Source organism: Phyllostomus discolor, chromosome 6 (assembly GCF_004126475.2).
Source record: "Phyllostomus discolor isolate MPI-MPIP mPhyDis1 chromosome 6, mPhyDis1.pri.v3, whole genome shotgun sequence".
Classification (NCBI taxonomy): Eukaryota; Metazoa; Chordata; class Mammalia; order Chiroptera; family Phyllostomidae; genus Phyllostomus; species Phyllostomus discolor.
Window position 1 is genome coordinate 117,657,473 of NC_040908.2, and position 20,463 is coordinate 117,677,935.

At 40.3% G+C, this 20,463-nt stretch overlaps 1 protein-coding gene across 1 annotated transcript in view; it reads left to right on the forward strand.

Annotated features, from left to right (window-relative positions):
• Positions 1 to 20,463, forward strand: part of PAK1 (p21 (RAC1) activated kinase 1) — a 142,896-nt gene that overhangs the window by 1,412 nt on the left and 121,021 nt on the right. The window lies entirely within an intron of this gene.

Below are 20,463 nucleotides of genomic sequence, written 5' to 3' on the forward strand. Positions count from 1 at the left end.
GGCTTTCTCAACGTTATTGGGAGAAAACAGGAGTCAACAACACACAGATGCCTCATTGATCTTACCTTGTGACCTCACCCCCTTCCTGTGTGACCTTGAGCAGGCCACTTCCAGCCTGAAAGTCCCAGGGGTTTGTTTTGATGCCCTAGAAACAGGAAGGTGTCAATGAGCACCTACTCAGCTTTCAAGACCACTGAAGAATCCCTGCTTCTCCCCACTTTGAAATCTTTGCCCTCCTCCACTCCCGAACTCCTCTCAGGCAAATCTGGCTTCTCATAGGATTTACCGCAGCACCTGTAATATCGTTGTTGTTGTTGTTTCTGCTTGGGCAATCCTTCGTCAGGGTCATGTGAACTCCGCCTCCCCTCAACTAGAACCTCTGCTTCTCAAAAAGGGTTTTGGGACTATGGACCTTGAAACTTTCCCTGAAGCTTATCCATATCCTTACCTGTGTAAGCTCATGGGTTTATCTGGCTAATTTGCTTATTTGGACATTCATTGACCCCGTACGACTGGAGTCTGGAGAGCTGCTGTGTTTCAGGCCTCCTGCTGGGGCTGTGGGGACTCAGAGTCTATTAAGATATTCCCTGTCTTCAAAGAGCTCAAAGTCTAGTGGGTGAGGTAGACATGTAAAGGATGGAAGCCTGCCCTAATCTCTGGGGGATTCCAGCTGTACAGGGAGTAGTGTGCAATCGCTGAGGCTGCTGGACCTGTTTTACAAGTCTTGTGGCTCAAGTGAGTCCTGAAGGGAAGGTGGTGATCTGCCACACATCCGTTAAGACAGCACTTGATAAAAAGCTTGTTCAGGTCAGTTCAATCCAATATACGTTTACTAAGCACATGTCATGGGGCCGAGTGCTGGGCTTGGGGAAAGCAGTGCTTTCTGAAAGGAGGATACCATTTTTCCCTACTTCATCTTTTTTCCCTACCTCAGACTAGTCATTGCCTAAAGATAAATTTTCCAACTGGAATCCAAATAAGTTTTCAGAGATCAGCCTACTGCCTACTTTTGCAGCCTCACTTTGCATAGCTCCCCAGCCACGTTCTTTCTTATCCCTGCTCTTGCTTGTGCTGCTCCTTCTCCCTGGAATGCTGGCCTCCCACCTTCTACTTGCCTGTGGAGAAGTGCTTGTTGGCCCTCTGGGAAGCGGCAGTCCCTTAGTCTCCCCTTTTATTAGTTTCATAGAATGAGTTGCTTCCTCATTCTCTGGTTCCTCTACATACCACTCATATAGCTCTCTATAGCACTATTGCAGTTATTTGCGTTGGTGCCTGTCTTTTCCATTCGCCTGTGAATTTCCTGAGGGCAGGATCTATTTAGTTTTAGTGTCTACCAAAGTTCCTTGCACTGAATAAGTGTTCGAAATGAATGAGTGTATGAATGAAGAAACAAGTCAAAGCCCAGGAGATAGATGATACCTAGTCCTTTGCGTTTTAACAATTATCTCTAGTAAGTATTGTCCCTCCACCAACAGCATCAGTGTAATCTGGGAATTAGTTAGAATTGCAGATTATTTCTCCCATCCCAGACCTACCTATGAAAAACTCTGGAGTTGGGACCCTAAAACCTCTGCTTTAACAAGCCCTCCAGGTGATTCTGATACTTGATAAAGTTGGAAAACCGCTGGATTAAAAGATCTGCTTTTCCTAAGATCAGCTCCTTGCCAGCCCCCTTGCTCTCTTCCTCCTTTTTCAGAGCACCTACTGCCCGACATCCCCTTCCATTCCACCTGTCTATTGTCTGCCTTTTTGGCACTGAATTGAAAGCTTCCTGAGAGCAGAGAATTTTGTCTGTTTTGTTCACTGCTTTAATTTCAGTGCCTACAATAGTGACTATATGCAGGCACTTAAACATTTATTGAATGAATAAGAAGATTAAGTCCCATTTATTGCCAGCTGCCGTATTGGGGTTTTATTCAAGAATAGTTTTCAGAATGAAGAGGAACCATGTTTTAATGTTAAAATCCAAGTGGATTCTAACATTTTTCTGGGATTTATTTTAGACTGGGCTTCCCCCACCCCTTTTATATCTGTCTTTTCCACCAAACCTACAGGATTTTTTGGCTTTTGTTCTAGTCAAGACCTGAAAACTGCCATCGAAATATCCTAGGCCAGGATTGTTTCTTAGGAATGTGCAGCTTGGTTTTGCAAGTCTAAATAAGCACCCTAACTTTTGAACCTTTTAACTTGAAACTGTCTCTTCCGGATCTCCTGTGGTTTTGTCTTTCTCTAGTGATGCTTAAAGCTGTACAAGGGCCTGTTCGACTCTACACAAAGCTTTTTCTTCCTTATGAAGCTCTTTAAATATATTTGTTCTTTCACTTTCTTATTAGCCCTGAGATACAATATCCAGTTTTCTCTTTTCCCAACTTCCCTCTTGGAGATTGGCTGCATGTGTGCATTTGTTCATCATTTATTTATGAACATTTATTGAGTTCCTCCCTGCCATGTGCCAGGCCTCAGGCTGGGACAGCGTGTTCAGATAATTCAAGTCTTAAGGAGTTAAAGGTACCCCAGCGTGGTGTGATTAAGTCCTGAAATGAAGGGATAAAATGAGGGGTAAAAAAATGATGTATACTCATAAAGATCGGGGAAAGCTCTCTTTTGAACTCCCCCCACCCCCTCAGTTTAGGAATAATTTATCAGAGAAGCATCATTTTGATAAGCAGACTTTAAAATTTTTTAATTAAGAGGTTGATGGCTTTGTTGGGGAAAACAAAAAAAATCAGGGTAGAGTCAGCAATTGCAAATCTGAGTTAATTCTCAATTTGGTTGTTTCTGGTTTTAATGAAGTTTCCTTTCCCCCTTTTTATCTTCCTAAATCATAACCAGGAAATAGGGAATAAACTTTTTTTGTATGTTAAAGGGAGAAGTTTAAGGTTACCAAAAGAATATACTGTTTCATAGATGTCATTTTAATTCCTAAAGACTAATGTAATTTGGGGAGGGGGAACAACAAGTCCAGGAGAAAGTCAGGAGAATGAACTTTAGTTTTGGTACTACTGCATGACTTTATGGAAGTAATTTTGTCTCTGTCCCTCTTCTACCTGTAAAATGGAGATAGTAAAAGTTTGTATGACCAGCTTACAAGGTTATGAAGCAACTAAGTAAAATAGTGAATGTAAAGAAACCTTTGAAAAGTGTAATTGGTTCGCTAGTTGTTAGCTGGTAGTAAACATATTAATTAACGGTAGGTTATTGCACACCTGTTATGTACTAGATGGTATGTGAGATGTTTTCTCCAGTCTTTAAAATCAGCATGCAAGATGATTGCCAGTACCTCTCTTTTGTGGATAGGGAAGTTGAGGCTCAGACTGGCAAAGTGAACTTGTTCAAGGCTCTGCCGAAAGGAAGTGGCAGACGTCAATTTCAGTCAACATCCACTAGATTGGGGCAGTTATGTGTTATATTCATTACCCAGGTGCTGTAATTTTTCCAAACAGAGGATATAGGGATGTTTGGCAAATATATTGCTGAGAGAGTTAAAATAAAATCGTTCGTCATTGAGCCCGCTCTCTTCTTTTGTGAACAGAAAGATCAGTGAAGACAGATTTACACGCATTTACATTTATGTTTCCTACAGGGAAAAGACTAACATCTGCCCTGGTGTTTTTGTTCAGTCTTTACAGCAGTCCTGTGAGACAGGTATTTCCCTTTTATAAGATTTTGGAGACTGAGGATCATAGAAGGCTTGCTCAAAGGCACGTTGTTAGCAAATGACTAAATACTGGTTAAAAACTATATTTTTTTGAATTTAAATGTAGTGCTTTACTGTTGCCACTATATCATATTGCCTTTTAAATGCTATTAAACTAAACTATGGTGCACTGGAAATGTCTCTTTAGAATGTTTCCTAATCTCTTTAGCCTCTTTCCTCTAAGAAAATCCTGACTGAAGTCCGCAAAAAAAATAACTGCCGATAAAACTCTATGTCAGATGGTCACGATATTGCAGACTTACAAATCACACTTCTCTACTGAAGCTGAAAGTCAGACTTTACCCAGTCTGACACAAGTCTGAGTGACTTGTGCCTAAATATAAATTTCCCTTTGCCGTCATACATTTATTAACATGATGTGATACATTTTTCTGCTCTTGTGTTACGCCTTATATCCCTGAGTAATCCCTCACTCTCCTGTCCTTCTAGCCTTGGAGATGGGGAAATCATCCTTGTGCTAGGATCCCGCAGATTCTCCCCACTCTAGCAGGAACCGGCAGTTATTGACTCCTTGCTAATTTGATTTTGTTTGGTATTGATCAATTCTCTAAAATTGATCTAAGTCTTAGTTATAAAAAATCCATTATGTCTTGGCTCTTCCTCATGGAGCCAGGATGAGGTATTTTGCATGCAGCACTGGGAAGTTCATGCTTGTTTATGGGGCTTTCTTCTGTCCTATTCCTGCTCCTGTGCCTTTCCAGTGTCCCTGCGCCATTCCTTCTCAGGCCGTGTGAGTACCAGCTGAGGCTGGCAAGAACACTTTCCTCCCTTATGGAATCTGCCTTTTGGATCTTTTGGGATAATAAGTGACAGTGACAGTATATGTGTGGCGTCCACCCTCATTGGCCTGCATAGCTCTTCAAGGCCCAGCTTGCTTTATTCTCTCCCTGGTTCCCACAAGGCTGGGATTAATGTCTCCCTCATTTGAACGCTTGTCCTCATAGTACTTTGTCTCTTGGCAGCTGTAATATCTGTCGCTTTCTAGGGAAGGAGGTAGATGTGGAAGGGAGAGCACTAAATTTGCATAAGGCAAAGACCTACTTGGACATTTAACTTATCTCTTTACTTTTCATTTGCAGAAAAGAAATAATACCTAACTCACAGAGCTGTTGTTTAGATAAAATGAAATAATATATGTGAAAATGAATTGTAAGATGTTCAGCTGCATAGATGTTAGGTAGAATTGTTTTACTTTTATGACTACAATTATATATAGCAGTGGTTTTTAATTTGGCCATGCATTTGAACCATCTGCGAAGATGTTTTAAAATATTGCCTGGGCTCTGTCTCAAGTCTAGTTAATCAAAATCTCTTAGGATCTCTGTTTTTGAAGGTTTATAGGTAATTCTGATATGCAGACAGGGTTGAGAAGGACTGCCTTATTTTGCATAAATGTCTGATGTACCTATTAAATGAAAACTAATGTTTTAATTTTCATTTAACGTTTATTTGCTAAACACATTAAGCATCAGGCATTGTCATGGGCTCCGAAGGAAGAGGTGAATCATACCTGGCCCTACCCTTCAGTTCAGTTGAGAAAGAGAGATGTCCATAGACAATAATACTGTATGTATTGAGACAAAAATGAGACCCAGAGATATATGCTGGTGCAATGTGAAGGCAGAGAAAAGGCCCCTGAAATGGGGGTAGCCCAGCAAACCTTAAGGGAAGTGACACCTAAGTTGGGTTCTGAGAAATGAGCAGGGGTTAATCAAGTACAGTGGGGGAGGAGGGGTAGGAAGAGAGGGAAGGAATGATCTTCCTGTAAGATAGTGAGCCCTATGAGGACCAGAAGGCTTGAACTCATGTTTGGGGAACCTTGATTGGTTTAGTGCATTTAGAGGTTGGTGCTAGGTGGGGAGTGGCAAGAGCTGTGAGGAAAGAAAGGCCCTGGTGCTGGAGAGCCTTTTATATAGTGTACAAAGTACTTTCACTGATGTTATCTCACTTTAGACTTTCTACAACTCTCTGGGTTAGCTAGGGAGGGTATTGTTTTACCTCTGTTGTATAGAAGAGAAAACAAGTTAATTGAATTGCCTGAGGCTGCATAGCAAAGGTTTGACTTGAAGCCAGGTCCTTCTGACTCCTGAGCTTCTTCTTCTGACTCATGTGTCTTCCATTATACCATAGCTGTCCTGTACCTTTCAGTCTTGGGAGGACCATCAGATGAGCTCCGTAGATAAACGCACAGCAATATGTAAGTTGTAAAGTGCTTGACTGATATTGCCTATTCGTTGAGAGTTTGGACTACGTGGCTTATAAAAGTGCTTTTAGCTCCAAGATTCTGTGGGCAATTCCAAGGATTTTCCTTGATCACTGAAATGAAATTTTTTTTCAGGAGTTGATAACCAGGGTCCAGTGAGCTAAAATATTGTCAGAGAGTTAGTTACCCTTCCAATTTTAGTGTCTTCACGCAGCCTCTGTTGCTTGTTTTAAAAATACATTTATATTTCTTTTATTATGAAAGTGATGCACAATTTTCATAGAAAATTTGGGGAATACAGAAGAATAAAAGGTTAAAAAAACTGAAGCAAACCAAACCCAACAAATCCATCAGAATAGAGTTTTGTTGTAGAATGATGACTGGTAGTGACATTTTACTTGTTTCCTTCTAATCTTTTTTAAAAATTGAGTTTGGGATGTGATTTCCCTTTTTCTCAGGTACCCCCTTTCCCCAGCCTCAGTCTATGTTAAGGATAAGCGAGATGAGGAACCAATCAACATTATCAGCCTCATTATAACTGACCTTTTATTTTATTTAAAAATGTATTTATTTATTTACCTTTAGAGAGAGAGGAAAGGAGGGAGAGAAACAACAATTGATTGCCTCTCATATGTGCCCCAACTGGGCAATGAACCTGCAACCGTAGGCATGTGCCTTGACTGGGAATCTGACAGGTGACCTTTCGCTTTGTGGGATGACGCCCAATCAACTGAGACCCATGGGACAGGGCAAAACTGGTCTTTGATTGAGGGCTTTCACAGTGTCAACCGCTTTACTTTTGATTTTTCACTTCCTTCTCAAAATAATCATTTTATAGATTTATATTAATTTTGTAGATGAGAAATTTTAGGAGCAGAGAGATCAAGCTGGGAAGTGAAGATATTCTTGATTGTTACTGTGTGACCATGCCGAGGCACTTGACCATCCTGAACCTCAGCTTTCCTCAGCTGTCATGTGGACACATTAACTCCGATGCCAACTTCCCAGCTCAGATATTTTATGACAGTAATTTTTTCCCCTTCTCTCCTCCTCCCTGCCCTCTTCTATTGTAGGACACCTGGACAGTGATTTCCAGCCTTTTTTGTTTCATGCTACACATAAGCTAATTACTGAAATTCCGCGGCACACTGGTTGGAAGTCGCTGCACTAGAACATCATCAGTACCTGTTTTTCACTAGGACATAGTCCACCAGTCACAGTGTTTCACCAGGGAAAGAGTTCTCAGTGGGCTAGAGAAACAAAATTTAAATGTCCGGGTTGGGGGGTGGGTGGACTGGGACCTTGGATACTTGGAAGGATTCTTAATCCTTCTATCACCTGTTGGAGAACTACTATTTTATAAACTATTTTTCCATTTAAGATCATTTTCCCATCTGGAATTTGACCAGTCCAGAATCTGAGATTTTTTATTTGGTGTCAGGATAGATTTTGCTTGATTAGTTTAAATTATCTGTATAATCTATGAAGTAACTTAAACCAAAAAGCCAGATGACCAAAGGGGAAACATTCATAATGATAGACTTTTGAAAGTCCAAGTTTCCCAAGCAGTCTAGAGACAATTAGGGTTTACTGTTTTCAGACACTTTTCTATACAATGTCATTTAATTTAATTCTGTATCCTTAAGGCATCAGATGCAGAGAAGTTAAGTGGCTTATCCATTATAACTGGGCTGGGAGTTTGCAAATTGGAATCTTAAATCCCTGTCTTCTGTCTCCAGATCTGGTATTGGCTCCTGATCATTTGGGTGCACTTTTACCAGTGGTACTTCTTTGATTTTCCCTTTCCTTAAAAAAAAATTCCTCGTTCCTTAGAGAATGGTAAAAGCTAATTACATCTTGTTCTCTTTCAAAAAATCATGTTGTTTCTATCCATTGTCACTTGCCAGAGCATTGTCTGAAATTGATGCTTTGTGAAGGCCAGTCGGGAATGGCTGCTGAGTATATTCTTATTTCCGGGCTGGTAGAGTAGAGGTACAAAACACACACACTTATATGTACAGTGTACAAAATCAATACATCTCTACAGTGCTTCTATTTATTTTTAAGTTAGTCTACAGATATTTATTGATTGCTTCCTATGTGTCAAGCATTATGCTTAGTACTAAAGGTACAGTTATAAAGAATACAGAAACAGACCTTGCCCTTTCTATTATAAAGCTTACGTTCCAAAGGGGAAATACAGAGAAAAGTGTTAAATGTACAAATAATTAGTTGCAGGTTTTGATAAGTCCTGCAAAAGTCATAAAGGACTAATGTAGAGAATTTTGGAGTGATAAGGTAAGGAGATAATGTTCTTAAACTAAGACATGTAAGATAAGGAGATACTGGTTATGCAGAGAGTGAGGTATAGAGCGTGTCAGGCAGAGGGAACATTTTAAATGTACAATGGCCCTCAAATTAAAAGTTTAGAGCTATTGTGTTTAACATGGTATACTAACCAGTGTGGTTATTGAGCTCTTTTTTAAAAAAAAAGATTTTATTTATTTATTTTTAGAAAGAGGGGAAGGGAAGGAGAAAGAGAGGGAGAGAAACATCAATGTGTGGTTGCCTCTTGCTGCCCCCCACTGGGGACCCAGCCTGCAAGCTAGGCATGTGCCCTGACTGGGAATCGAACCGATGGCCCTTTGGTTCTCAGGACAGTGCTCAGTCCATGGAGCCACACCAACCAGGGCATGAGCTCTTGAAATGAGACTGGTACACATACAGATATGCTATAAGTATAAAATACTTACACATCAAATTTTGAAGATTTAGTACTGAAAACATAATTTAACTTTTTGTATTGTTTGTATATTGAAATGTTAGTATGTTGGATAAACTGTGTTAAAGTATATTTTCAAATTAATTTTTTAACTTAAAAAATATAGCTACTAGAAAATTTAAGATTTACATATCTAGCTCATGTAAGTAGCTTGCATTATATTTCTGTTACGTAGTGCTGGTTTAGCTAAACGTAGAGTAACTGAGACAAAGGTTATATCTGGTGCGTAGGGAGTAAGAATGACAGGTACAAGATGAAGTTGGTGTGGTAAGAGGGACCTTTCAAAATGCTATCCTGTGCAATACCCTAGTTAATTCCGAGGGATTGAGAAGGGATTAATTACTCACTCTGATTTTGTAGATGAACAGAGACAGTTCGTGGCGGCCCGAACACCCTGCCTTCGTAGCGCCGGAATGAAGAGATGCACCAGCACTGTTAGCAGTGTCTTGAGTGTGGAATGTTCTCTGTCATTGTCAGCTGAAATAAACAAGCAAATGTTGGTGGCTAAATTGATTAATCCCAATTTTCAAGTGGTTTTGAGATCACCTCTGGGTATAATATCTAAATGGGACTGTTGGTTAAAGATTATATATTTCACTAAAGAGAAAAAAATCCCTCCTGTAGGTTGACTCCTCTTGAAACTGTTTCACAGTACACTTCTTTCAGCATTTTTGTATGTTTAAAAATTCTTTATAATAAAATGTTTGGAGGGGAGTATGTACAGTGAGCATCTGTATACTCATTATTTAGATTCTGTGATATTTTGCTGTATTTGCTCTATTGCATAGCTATTCATCCCCTCATCTATTTATTCATTATTCCATCTTATTTTGAAGCATATTTTAGTATATATTGCAAAGGTATCAGTACCCTTCACCCTTAAACACTTTAGCATTTATATCATTATTTGTTTACATAGAACTACACTCTTACTGTATATGCTATGGCATTGTTTGGTTAATGTCTACCCACCCTAAACTCCAGAGAATCATTTCTCTTTAAGGGATGGCACTCTAAAGAGAATAAGTTTTAACATTGTACCCTTTTCCTTAAAATAAAAAAGTACCTTTTTTAAAAAAAGATTTTATTTGTTTATTTTTAGAGAGGGAAGGAAGGGAGAGAGAGAGAAACGTCAGTGTGCGGTTGCTGGGGGCTGTGGCCTGCAACCCAGGCATGTGCCCTGACTGGGAATCGAACCTGCGACACTTTGGTTCCCAGCCTGTGCTCAATCCACTGAGCTACACCAGCCAGGGCAAAAAAAAAAAAAAAAAAAAAAAGTACCTTTTTTTCTCACTGTTGTATTCACAATTCCTAGCATATAGTAGGCACTCAAATATTTTTTGATTGAATGAAAGAAAGTGGAGCCAGCATTCAGACTAAGGTCCTACGACATCCTTACTAAGAACATTTGTTTGATTGTCTCAAGTTCCACAACATACAAGAACCCTTTCAGTGTCTGGTGTTGGGAGAGAGGAGGAGAGAAGAGACCTCACTGTGCTAAATATTTAGCTGTCCAGTGCAAATATCTCTGATCTAAGTCAAAGTTGAAGGTATGCCCTTCCACTAAGGATGTGAAAAATTCTTGAAGCTGATTCCCAGCTACTTTGGCATTCTGAGTTGGTCTTCGTTTCATCTGAGTTGAAGAATTACATGTTACTGAAAAATGGCACGGGATTTAGGCCCTTGTAGTTATATTTGCCTTCCAGAGTGTCCATTCTTTTTAGTATTATCCAAGGCAACATTTCCAAATGGGCAGTTTTCTTTTAGATTAGTATGAGTTTCTTTAGAGTGAATTTTAATAAGGCTTAACATACATAAGGTTAACTTCCATTTAACAGAGCTCTCTTTAACAAACTGTTCTGTAATACCATTAATACATTTAAGATTCAGCCATGATTTATCACTAATAAATAAGTGCTTTGTTTCCTTTTTTAATGTATATTGTATTGATTATGTTATTACAATTGTCTCAATTTTGCTCCCCTTTGTCCCCTTCTGCCTAGTACCTCCTCTTCCCTCCATATCCCCCCCACCTCTTAGTTCACGTCCATGGGTCATGCATGTAAGTTCTTTGGCTTCTCCTGTCTATTTTGTACCTACCAATTATGCTTTTTAATCCTTGCACCTTTTCCCACATTCTCCCCCATTCCACTCCCAGCTGATATCCCTTCAAATGATCTCCGTATCTATGATTCTGTTCCTGTTCTTCTTCTTTGTTTAGTTTTTTTAATAGATTCAGTTGTTGATAGCTGTGAATTTGTTGCCTTTTTAATGTTCATAGTTTTGATCTTCTTTTTCTTAAATAAGTCCCTTTAATATTTCATGTAATAGTGGCTTGGTGATGATGGACTCTTTTAGCTTTACATTATTTGGGAAACACTTTATCTGCCCTTCCATTCTAAATGATAGCTTTGCTGGACAGAGTAATTTAGGCTGTAGACTCTTGTCTTTCATGACTTGGAATACTTCTTTCCAGTCCCTTCTTGCCTGTAAGGTTTCTTTTGAGAAATCAGCTGATGGTCTTATGGGAACTCCTCTGTAGGTAACTCTCTGCTTTTCTCTTGCTGCTTTTAAGATTCTCTCTTTATATTTAACCGTTGGCATTTTAACTATGATGTGTCTTGGTGTGGTCCTCTTTGGGTCCAACTTGTTTGGGAATAGACTTGTATGTCTATTCCCTTTGCCAAATTAGGGAAGTTTTCTTTCATTATTTTTTCAAATAAGTTTCAGATTTCTTGCTCTTCCTCTTCTCCTTCTGGTATCCCTATGATGTGGATGTTGGCAAATTTGGAGAATTCCCAGAGTCCTCTTATATTATCCTTTTTTTTGGAAATTCTTGTTTCTTCATTCTGTTCTGGTTGAATGTTTATTTCTTCCTTGTGTTCCAAATCGATTTGAACCCCAGCTTCCTTCCCTTCACTGTTGACTCCCTGTAGATTTTTCTTTATTCCACTTAGTATAGCTTTCATTTCTTCCTTTATGCTGTTGCTGTACTCAGTGAGTTAGTTATTTGAGCATCTTGATTACCAGTGTTTTGAACTCTGCATCTGGTAGGTTGGTTATCTCCATTTCATTGAGTGCTTTTTCTGTGGTCTTGTTCTGTTCTTTTATTTGGGCCATGTTTCTTTGTCTCCTCAGTTTGGCAGCATGTCTGTTTGTTTCTGTGTATTAGGTAGAGCTGCTTTGACTCCCTGTAAAAGGCACCTGTAAATTGTGTGGGGTGGAGCCACCTGCCGCACATCTTTGTGGCTCTGTGTGTGGGGAGGGCTTGGAGAGGGGCTGTGCCACTGCCTGGCTTCTGGGGGTTTGCCCAGCACTTGCCCCGTTTCCAGTCACTTCACCCACTCCTCATATGCGACTGGTGCCCTTCTAACTGTTGCCCTGGTGTGGGATCCTAGGGTGGGTGGGTTTGCTTATGTTTTAAGACCATCTGGGCCCGTCAAATGAAGTTTCCTGAATAGGCGGCAGTTTCTTCTGCTGCCCCAACCCCCGCTGGTTTTTATAGCCAGAAGTTTTGGGGATTTATCTTCCCAACACTGGAACACTGAGATGTGTGGTCTGGCCTGGGGCTGGGATTGCTCTCTCCCCAGGTATCCCTCTGTCTGTCCCCAGGTATCCCTCTGTCTGTCCCCAGGTATCCATCTCTCTCTCTCCCCAGGTCTCCCTCCTGATTTTTATCCACCACATGTGAATGTGGGACTGCCTGTGCCCGTTCTGCTGCTGCCTCTCGTTGCCATACCGCATGGCCTGCCTCTCTGCCCCATCTCCATGTCTCTGCCCCTCCTACCTGTGTGGATGATTGTGGCTTCTTTAAATCCTTGGTTGTCGGACCTCCATACAGTTTGATTTTCTGACAGTTCTGGGTGTTACTTGTTTTGAGATTTAGTTGTAACTCTTTTTGTGGTTGGGTTGGGAGGCAAAGTATGTCTACTTATGCCTCCATGTTGACTGGAGGTCTCCTGTGTCCTTTTTCCTTTTATATAAACGTACTTATTTACATAGTTGTAGTCACAATGTAGACCTAAGTCTGCCCTTTTTTCCTGACCTATGACAGTTGCCCATGTTACTTCTTAATGTTCATTATAAAATTTAAGGCAGTATTCCAATTATTTGCCTAAAGCCATTGTATCTTTTCTATCAGAGAAACGTAATGAGTAGAATTCTTTCTCAGGGAAATCTCAGTTATGCTCTTGAAGCCTTTCAACTGATGGATGACGGCTACCCAGATTATGAAGGATAACCTCCCTGATTTTAAAGTGAATGGATTGTAGCCCTGGCTGGTGTGGCTCAGTGGATTGAGTGTTGTCCCGCAAACCAAAAGGTTCTTGGTTCGATTCCCAGTTAGGGCACATGCCTGGGTTGTGGGTTCAGTCCTGTTCAGGAGGACACATGCAAGAGGCAACTGATCAATGTTTCCCTTAGACATCAATTTTTCTCTCCCTCCTTTTCTCCCTCCCTTCCCCCTCTCTAAAAAAAAAAAAAATTAAAAAAATAAAGTCAGTGAATTGTAGATGTGCCCCACATCTATAGAATACATTCACAGCAGCACCTAGATTAGTGTTGAATTCAATAGCTAGATACTATAGCCTAGCCTAGTTGGCATATAAAACTTAAACATCACAATCATTTAGGTCTTTTTCTATTATAAATTATACTGTAATTTTATCTATAATGCCATGTATAACTTTTGTCTTTCAAAAATTATTTCTTTAGAATAAAATCCAGCAGGTGGCGAATCCTGGGTCAAGGGGTATGAAGACCCTAATGGGCTCTTGACAGGATTTGGTATTCACAAACTGAAGATACCACCTCAGCCTTTCTTTTGATGATGTCTTGAGGGGTTGATCTATTTAACTGACTCATGTCCCATTTGCACAAACCTGGTTTTCTCCCTGTGATTTCTAGCTCTGGAAATAACTGCTTTTCTTCAGGGTTATCTTCCTTAGCCCCCATTTGTCACTTTCTCCCCTGATCTTCTCCTCTCCCCGCTCCATACCCCAGACTTTGTTTCATATATCACAGGTAAAATTGAAGCTTCATGTTCCTACTGTTAAAAATAAGAATTTTAGCTTTGCACCCATTTTTGTCTTTGCCCCTTCCTTGATAATGAAGGAAGTGATTCAAGGAAAGGCCTGCTCCTTCCCATGCTTTTAGATTTCTTCCCATGGTCCCATCTTAGAAACCTCACTTCACGCCATCTTTGCATTTTGCTTTCTACGGAGTTTTATAGGCAGCATTCAAATGTTCTGTTGAAAGGAAATCAATTTTCCCCCTCCCCACCAATCAAAAGCATTCTTGAGATCCTGTGTCAGGCTCCAGTTAAACCCTATCTTTGCTCTCTTTCAAAGCCAGTCTTTTTAAAATAGCTGTTTACACTTCCTGCTTCCAGCTCCTTACCTCCTGTTTTCCTGGAAGGCCACTTCTCTCTCCTTCTGCCACACCACCTCATCCTGACTGCTCTTGCTAAGGCCCGGAATGATCCCAACCCCACGGTGTCAGATCTTAAAAAATAAGTAAACAACTTACCCCACCCCATAGTCACATCCCCCCCCTTCCCCGCCCCAATAATCCCTTAGTGTCATCATGATATTCAGTTGTGGTTCAAATGTCATACTTTTTTTTTAACACTTTGAAACAGAATTCAGATAAGGGTTACACAGGTTATTGATACATCTTTTGTGTCTTTTTTAATCTCTAAATTCCCTTTTAACCTCCTCCCCTTCTGCACCAGTCAATTTATTTGTTGAAGGAACCACATTGTCCTGTAGAGTTTTCCACTGTCTGGATTTTTCATCTTTCTATTACAGTTTAAAAAGTTCCTTGATTATATATATATAACTGGTTAGTCAGTATCTAGAGGCTTGCTCAGATTCAGATTTTTGTTTTGTTTTCATGACCACTTCCTAGGTTTTGGTGTGTTCTTTCATTAAGAGGTGAGTAATACATGAATGTCCCCTTTTGTGTGTGATGTTAGTTAGCATCCTTGGAATTTCCTTTTCATTCTGGTCTTACTGGACCTTTCAGGGTGTTTGCTATTCTTGATGACTTTCTCTTTGACATGCTCTTCTTTTGCCTTCTGTGATATCACTTTCCTTGTTTGCCTCATACCTCCGACCATTCCTCAGTTTATTTTTCAGTTTTTTTCTACCTGGATTTTAAATGTTGGAATCCTCAAGGGAGAGATTTCTCTTCTCCTCTAACACTATACTCTCTTCCTACTTGATCTCATTCGTGGTCCTACCTTTAAATACTGTATATATGTTGGCAACTCTTGTATTTTCCCAGGTATTTCTAGCCTAAACCTCTCTTTTTAACTCTAGATGCACATACCCAATTGCTTACTTGATATTTCCACTTGGAGGTTTCACAACATCTCCCACTTTGTATGATCTGAACTGCCCTCTTGATCTGTTACACAGATCTGGTCCTGCCCCAGTTATCCTTGTCTTAGCAGGTGGCATCTTCATTTCCCTAGTTGCTCAAAGCAGAAATTTAAGATTTATCCTTGACACCTCTTCTCTCTTATCCTCTGTTTTTGCTCCACTCCCAATTTTGTCAATTTTACTGTCTGTGTGTTTTTTTGAGTCCATTTATATCTTTCCATCTCTGCTGTCCCCTCTCTAATCTAAGCTCTGCCATCCCTACCCTGGGCTATTGTAGTAGTCCTTTAACTAAGCTCTGTGCTTAAAATGTGTAAAAGCTTTTTGTTTTATTTAGGAGAAAATGTACAGTCTTTTTTTGTTGTTGTCAAATGATCTTTGATTGAAATTATATCTGTATCTGTATCACTTTCATAGTTTTTAACCAGCTGGGCCTCTTACTGCACTACTGTTGATGTTATGAATGTGGCAGCCGTCAGCACTGCAGCCCACAGACTGGGCAGATCCCGGCCTCTCTCTAGTGAGAGATTCTGGTTTCAGAGAGTCTCTAGCTAAAGAGCAGGGCTGTATGTGTCGGGCAATTTTGACAATCTCATCAAAAGTGATACCTCCGCTGTGTTTAATGTTTTTTTTTTCTTTTTTCCTGTCTTCTGGCAGATGATCAGGGCCTGTCTGTTCGAACGGTCAGTTTCATCTAATCCTCAGACACTTCCATTCACCGGTTGCTTTGGCGATGTCATCACCACCGTCTTTTGGAGACAGAGCCTGGGGTTGAAGGTGGGAGCTAGGGCAGAGGTGGCACCGACTTCCCCGCTGATGCATCTTAGGTATACAACTTTGATCTCCTTGGGGTCAAACTTCCACAGCACAGCGGAGGCGGCAGGTGTCAGATGAACCTGGATTTGAGGGAAGTTGCACCTTGGCTTCCTCTAAGCCAAAAGCTAGGAGAACATATAAAGTCTTAAATATAATTTATAAAGGTTCTAAATGACCTGGCCCTTATTTTTTGTTCCTCTGACTTCATCTTGTGCCACTCTCCGCTTCAGCGGCTGTCCTTCGGAGTGGTTGGCTTTTTCTCCTCCCCCTGTTACACAAGGTTTGAGAAAGTCTTTCTTGCCTTAGGGCCTTCCCACCTGTTCTTCTCACCTGGGAATGCTCCTCCCCAGTTCTGTTGTCTTCACAAGTCTGGCTTCTCCCTCCCTCCCTCCCTCCCTCCCTCTTTTTCTTCTTTTAGTAAACAAATATAGAGTATGTGCTGTGAACCAGGACTGCTCTAAAGAAGTTCCCTCTATTATCCTCTTACAGTATTTGTTACTTTCTGTAATGACATTTGTAATGATCTGTAATTATATACTTATCTGACTTTTTGTTATATATCTAGACTTTAAGCTCCATGGAGTCAAAGATCATGTAATGTTTACTCAGCACTGCACCCATTACCTAGTACAGTGCCTGGAACAGTGAGTGTTGTAAATATTTGCCGAATGAATGAGCTCACACTATCAACCCAATGAATTATCAAACCTTGTCAGTTTTATCTCTGAAGTTTTTTCAAATTTGTTTTTATTTTTTTATCCCCTCTGCTCTGGTTTAGATCATCATCATTTTTTCTCCAGGCATTTAATTACCGCTTAACTAGTGTCCAGGCCGCTAGTCCTTCTGCCCTCTGATTCATCCACTATTCTGCCAGGAGTAATTTTTCTTATCCTGTCACTGTTCTGCCCAAAAGCCATCGGTGTGCCCACATTGCTTGTAGGATGATATGAAAATTAATTTGTTTTTCAGGGAACTTGACAATTTGACCATGCTTACCTCTTCAGCCTCATCTCTCCTGACCCTACTCTGTCTTTCTAAAAATACTGATTTAGTTTCATTCACTTCCATGTCACTGTGTCCCCTCAGCTTGGAATTCTTTCTTCCTCTGTGCTATTAATATTCTTCATTCTTCAAGATCCAACTTGGATGTCATTTGTTCTATGTAGGCTTCCAGTCCTCATCCACAATTCGTGATTATAATGTCCTTGACGGTATGCTGTAGATTGAGTGTTTGCATCTCTCCCGAACTCATATGTTAAATCCTAATGCCTCCTGTAATGATATTGGGAGGTGAGGCCTTTGGGAGGTGATCAGGTTGTGAAGGTGGAGCCCTGATGAATGGGATGTGTCCTTATAAAAGAGACCCCAGAATTAGTCAAGGAACATGTATGAAGGAGCCATGGACATGGACAACGGGGTGGGGACTGACTGTGGAAGTGGGGGGTGGGCTGGGTGGAGGGGGCCAAAAGGGCAATAATCGGAACAACTGTAAAACATAAAAATAAAAAAATAAAAGCTTAAAAAATAAAACACTTAAGACATTTATTGAATGAATCAGTAAGTAATCATATGTAGTTTTTGATACTTTTCTTCATTTTTTGACACATGAAAGTTCTTAGTTTAAAAAAAGAGAGACCCCAGAGAGTTTCCTTGCCCCTTCTGCCATAGGAGAACACAGTGAGAAGAAAACCATCTATGAACCTGGAAAAGAGTTTTTACCAAACGCCGAATCTTCTGGTGCTTTGATCTTAAACTTCCTAGTCTCCAGAACTGGGAGAAACAAGTTTCCGCTGTGTATGCCGTCTAGTTCACGGTGCCCTGTCACAGCAGCGCCGATGGACTGAAACAGGGTGGTACCGAGTCTCTTTCCTTGCTGTGTACTCAGCATCTTTAACAGTGCCTGACATACAGTAGACCTTTAACAAGTACTTAAACACACCCATTTTATTTACTTATTTTTAGAGAGGGGGAAGGGAGGGAGAAAGAAAGGGAGAGAAACATCCATTGGTTGCCTCTCCCACGCTTCCCACAGGGGACTCGGCCCACAACCCAGGCGTGTGCCCTGGTCTAAACCAAACCAGCAATCCCTCAGTTTGCAGGACGATGCTCAGTCCACTGAGCAATACCAGTTAGGGCTTAATAAATACTTGAATGATTGAATAAAATTATTTACTGTCTACTCACTCACCAAATATTATTAAGCTTTTCTGAATTTCCATTGCCCTCTCTTCATTCTCTGCACTCAAATTAGGTATATAAAAAGTTCATTTGTGCCCTGGCTGGCGTAGCTCAGTGGATTGAGCACGGGCTGTGAACCAAAGTGTCGCAGGTTCGATTCCCAGCCAGGGTACATGCCTGGGTTGCAGGCCATAACCCCCAGCAACCACACATTGATGTCTCTCTCTCTCTATCTCCCTCCCTTCCCTCTCTAAAAATAAATAAAATAAAAAAAAAGTTCATTTGTTATCCATAGGAACTGATCAGTTATAAAATTAGTCTCCTCTCAGACATCCCTGCCAGCTTATCACTGGGTTCTGCCCTGCACTCTCCTTGTCAGTAAGTGCCTTTCTGATGATGGGATAATTAACATTTAATAATGCAATGCAAGTAGATTCTAAAGTGAAAACTGATATTTCTGCAGACCATGAAGAACTTTAAGAACGTGAAATACAGTGGTATTGGAGAATGGCTTGAAACACACACAAAATCGATAAATGAAGGTTAGGTAAAGTTAGACCAGTTTATAATTAAAGGGCAAATTAATATGAATAATGACATAATAGGAGATTTAGAGGACAGTGATTTGAGTAACTAAAGATTAAGAAAAACCCTGGGGAAAAACTGGTGAAGCTCTTGAATATTCTGACAGAATTGACCCTCCTATTGTGTGTTGAAAGCCAAATGTGAAGTGACAGATGTTCTTTGTTTTAAGAATTATCTTAGTGGCAATTATAACAAAAATTTTGTTAAACTAAGAATTATAAAAATTTTGTTTTATGTTTATCTTGATAAATTAAAGCCCTAATCAACTTAATTTTTTTTACTAGGAAATGTTGGTCCCTAGTGAGGTAAATGGCATTTGCGGATATTAGTTATCCTCACAGAACAAGACCCCCTCTGAACGTACCTGTTCCCCCGTGAGATTTAGTTCCCTGAGGTTCGCAGTGTGCCTATTCTTTATATTCCTAGGGCGCCTAGTTCAGAATCTGGTACACAGGAGATACCTAATAAATGCAGACAGATAGGATGAAGTGAATAATAATTGAATGGATTTGGAAAAGCTCCTTGAAAGGATTGTTTGGTACAGAGCTTGTGTGGCAGGTGAGTGAGTAGGATTTGACAATATACTTTGTTAGGTACAAAAGGAAAACCTCTTTTATTCTTGCTTTTGCCAGCTCCTGCCTAGTGTGTGCTTCAATATTCAGAGTCTGTTGTCTGTCTCAATAGCTCTTGTTCTCATTGTAATTCTTCCTGGAGATTGAGATGGAAATGAGGAAGGCTTTGGGCTGCTGCCTGGGCATCCACATTCATGAGAACTTAGAAATGCAGAGGGACCAAATGCCATGCCTGACCTAAACGAATCCAGGTCAGCCAATCATGGCTTTCCTGGCTCTCCCTTTGTTCTCTGTGCCTCCAGCCTCCTATCAGCTGGAGGTTTGTGCTACAGCTGTTTATAGTAATTAATATAATGCTAATGTGCCCCTTAATGAAGGCATGGAAGAACATGGTCCCAGCTGGTGGGTAAGAACTGTACAGAGTCACCCTTCAAAGGACCTTTTCAATAACAACAATTGGGTTAGGCACCTGAATACGTTTTCACATTGTTTTTGAAACCATGGAAATGGAAACTGAAAAGTGACCATAGTTTAGGGAGTCTAACTCCTCATTTTATGAGACAGCAAAACAAACAAAAATGCAAACAAACAAACCAAAAAACCCCAGAGATGATAAAACTCATGCCAAATAGATAATTCCATGCATTCTTTTTTTTTTAAGAAAAATTTCTTAAACATTTTATTTATTTATTTTTAGAGAGAGGGGAAGGAAGGAGAAAGAGAGGAGAGAAACATCAATGTGTGGTTGCCTCTTGCGTGCCTCCTACTGAGGACCCCGTCCGCAACCCAGGCATGTGCCCTGACTGGGAATCAAACCAGCAACTCTTTGGTGTGCAGGCCCACTCTTAATCCACTAAGATACATCAGCCAGGGCTCATGCCTCCTATTTTAACAAAGCTCTGTCTCATGGAAGTACAATTCTGTCCTCTCTCAATATTGCATAGCAGTAAAATAGACCCACTGACCTCTGCCACTGACCTAACTTTGAATCCTGTGGCCCTGCACATCCTGACTGTGTGATCTGGGGGGAGTTACTTAACCTGTGTAATTTTAGTTTCCTTATTCTTAAAATGGTACTAATGATAGTACCTGCTATATCAGTTTGTTATTAGAATTACATGGGATAATACTTGTAAAGCACTTAGCAGATTCTGGTACATAACGAGTGCTCAATAAATTTTGTTTAGCATTATTATTATTAAAAGCTAAAGGAAGCTAAAGTGATTCTA